At 46.5% G+C, this 3,409-nt stretch overlaps 1 long non-coding RNA gene across 1 annotated transcript; it reads left to right on the forward strand.

The window, feature by feature from the left end:
- Window positions 1–598: 598 nt before the first annotated feature.
- LOC109527124 (uncharacterized) lies at window positions 599–1,161 on the forward strand. The gene is made up of 2 exons (XR_002170474.1): window positions 599–912; window positions 959–1,161. It is a non-coding gene; the product is annotated as an uncharacterized LOC109527124 (long non-coding RNA).
- Window positions 1,162–3,409: the final 2,248 nt, after the last annotated feature.

A 3,409-nucleotide genomic window follows, 5' to 3' on the forward strand; every position in this document is an offset into this window, starting at 1 on the left:
TAGTTTTGGTGCGTGTAAAAGATCTGCGGGCTCTCGGCTTGCTGCGGTCCGCGGGCCGGTTCTAATAATAAATCAATATCATCCCAGGGGCCACTGAAAACATTCTCGCGGGCCGGATTTGGCCCGCGGGCCGGCACTTTGACATATGTGAACTACAGCTTCATACATGCAATAGAAAACTTAATTTCGTCTCAAATTTTTTTCTCAGATTTGTTTTTTTGATTTGTACAAGATTTTAACTTTCAAAATCTACTTGCTGACATTGCCTACTTTGTTGGTAATCTTGTGCTGTGAAAAAAGAAAACTTTTCCACTCTGTCATGGTTGTACAAGTCCTATTTTATTCCATGTGTGCTTTACAGGGTTATAAATAATGGCATAAAATTACAAAAAAATCAGCGTGCTGGAAGCCCCAAGCCTATTTACATGAACGCCACTCCAAGTACATCATCTATAGAATAATCTAGTACTTGTCTCTGTTTAACTTTTTTTCCCAATGCCACAAAGTGTCTGTCCATCTTTTACATTACAGCTATCAACAATGAGTTGGCAAAATATTTATGTACATTTTTTTCCCCTCAGATCCCATACGTACAGCAGTTGAATTCAGTTCAGAGGAGGAGGGACAGAGGTCAGCATATTCACGCTTGTTTTTTTGTTGTATTTTTTCAGGGGGGGCGGCCAAAGGTCTCGAGCGCGTAGAAAAATAATCTGACATGAGGATGACAGCAGATGAGAATTGCACAAGATCATTTGGGTGCGATATAATACTCTCATATTAAACATTGATGCCAGTCTTCTCACCACGTCTCCCACACATGCCCAACTGTCCATCTCCATGGTAACCTCCCCCACAAAAAGGTTGGAGCAGAACATTCAGTTCCCTATTGTGTGTGTGCGTGTGTGTGTGTGTGTGTGTGTGTGTGTGTGTGTGCGTGTGTGTGTGTGTGTGTTGAGAGACATAGCAGTCAAGCTTAAACGCGGAACAGCGGCGGGGGCGGGGGGTATCCATGTTTGTAGTCCTTTGAAAAGAGCGTACATGTTATGCCTGACATGGTCCGTGTGTTTATGGCTGGCTACATTCTTTGATTTCCACAGTAAAAGACATGAGCGTCCGCCACTGCCCTGCAAAATGAGATGACATCACTTATCCGGAGAGCCCTCGGTATCCCCCCCCCCCCCCACCACACATCAGCAAAATGGCCGCCATGCGTCTCACAAGCCACGTGCTTTGTAAAGACACTTCAGTAAACCAGCTAAGAAACACTGTAAAGCTATTTGATGGAACGAAAGGAACAGAAAAGACGACAAACCCAAAAGTGGACCTCTGCTTGCTGCTGTCTCTATGACAACAGCCTCCTGGGCAGCTAAAACACTGCTGCACCTGTCAATCAAGTTGTCAGGGGGCGGGACGCTCGGACAATTCAGAACAAAGCAGAAAGCAAAAAAGGAAGAAAGGAAATGACTGACCCACAAACAGGAAGTTGTGGGGGCTGACGCTGCCCCCTGGAGGTGGAAACAGAAGTGCACCCCAAACGTTGTCAAGCAGGTGGCCTATCAGAGGAGGAAGAAGGACTGACGGGATGCTTTTTGCTTTTGCGCCCGACTCGAGCCCTCCCCTACCCCGGCCCCACCTGACAAACAACTCTGCCACCCCTTGGCCCCGCCCACTCCTACGCCTGCCCTCAGAAAGGCACGCGCATGCAGGAGTGCACAAGGCAACATGTTAAAAAATAGCGGTCTCGTACTTGGTGTTGACTGCTCTCTTGGCCTACTGACCCGGCTCCACTATCCACGGGACGTTGGCGTGGCCCTTCTGCCCCATGGACGCCTGCTCCATCTGAACACGCGCACAAGCACAGACACACACACACGCAAACATGAAGTACAGTGAGATAGGTGCTGATGGCAGCTTGGCACTTTAGTTGCTCGATTGGCCAACTTTTCACACTGAGCCGAGCAACTACTTCAGCAACTTGTGGTACGTGTGCGCCCTCTGGTGGGACTTGAAGTAATCACCGTCAAACCTTGAAACTTTGAAACAACCCAAAAACGGGTTCACATTCCATTCGGAAACAAACAAGCCAACCTCAATGGACACACTTCAAATCATTTCTTCATTCTCTGAAATCTACACGACAGTCTTTGGAATTGCACAACGATCAATCCCCGCTGGCGACACTGGAGACGATGAAATGGAAGCAAACTGTCATGTTTTGGTTTGTGACCAACAGGTGGCACTGTAGGGCTCTCCCTGCAGCTGCACACCTGTTGGCCGTTAGGTCGTTAGCTGTTTAAAAGGACTCCCGGCAAGACCACTCAGTGTTGGGTCATTGTGGCTGTTTCTTGCTGTTTGTTGGCTGCTGTCATGTTTGTTTCAGTCATGTTTAGATCATTGTTATGTTTTATCTTCAGTCATGATTTTTGTTTGATACTTCGGACTTTGTTTTGGATTCAGTTTTCTCTGTGTATTAAATACAATTCGTCAAGTTCACCCTGCTCCTCCCTCTTGCCTGCTTTTTGGGGTCCTCCACCACCTCGCAACGTGACACAAACACGTTTTTGGAATGGAGAAAAAAAAGCGACTCACCTTTTCTGTTTTTGTTTGCAGAACATCAGAGTCCTCCGTTTAGGCTTGTTAATGCTCACACGTGTACACAAAGAGAGCGCGTGGCAGCCTCACAGAGACTGCTTTCATCGCCGGCCAGCGTCAACCGTTCCACTCACACACAACCAATTCTGACAAAGGAGTTGGTGGGGTGTCGTAATGGTCTTTCAGCACGATGGCGCTGGTTCTAATGTCAGCTATAAATATGGAGCGTCACTCAACAATGGCACCCCCCGAATTGGGAATTTCTCCACTGCGAGACTATATCAAGCAGGGGTCAGGAACGTATGAATGAACCCGCTCGGCCATTAGCTCAAAGTTCATCTGAAACGAATAAGATGGCGAAAAGAAAAAAAGATGACGAGTTTGGGAGACTTCAGGATGAATGGACCGAAGGATTCGCCTTTGTGGAGAGAAAAGGTTCTGCGGTGTGTCTGATTTGCAATGACAAAATAACATCGATGAAACAGTCGAATGCAGAGCGGCACTTTGACACGCTCCATGCTACGTTCGTATCAAAATACTGTGCGAGAGATAGCAGAAAGGAAGCGTGCAAGCTACTGAGCAGTGCGCAAGCTAGCCAGCAGTAACTTCACATATGGACGGGCCCGGCAAGCTGACTTTCATTCCAATAGTTTTGCTGGATTTTTAGCAATCATGAGGAATGGAAAACCATTCACATTAATGGTGAGTGGTATCATAAAATTATTTTAAAGAATACATTCAGAGGCTTATTATACTGAAATTTTGTTTAAACCACTTTTAAAATACAGTTGTGTGTGTGTGTGTGTGTGTGTGTATA

Source organism: Hippocampus comes, unplaced genomic scaffold, assembly GCF_001891065.2.
Source record: "Hippocampus comes isolate QL1 unplaced genomic scaffold, H_comes_QL1_v1.1 scaffold254, whole genome shotgun sequence".
Classification (NCBI taxonomy): domain Eukaryota; kingdom Metazoa; phylum Chordata; class Actinopteri; order Syngnathiformes; family Syngnathidae; genus Hippocampus; species Hippocampus comes.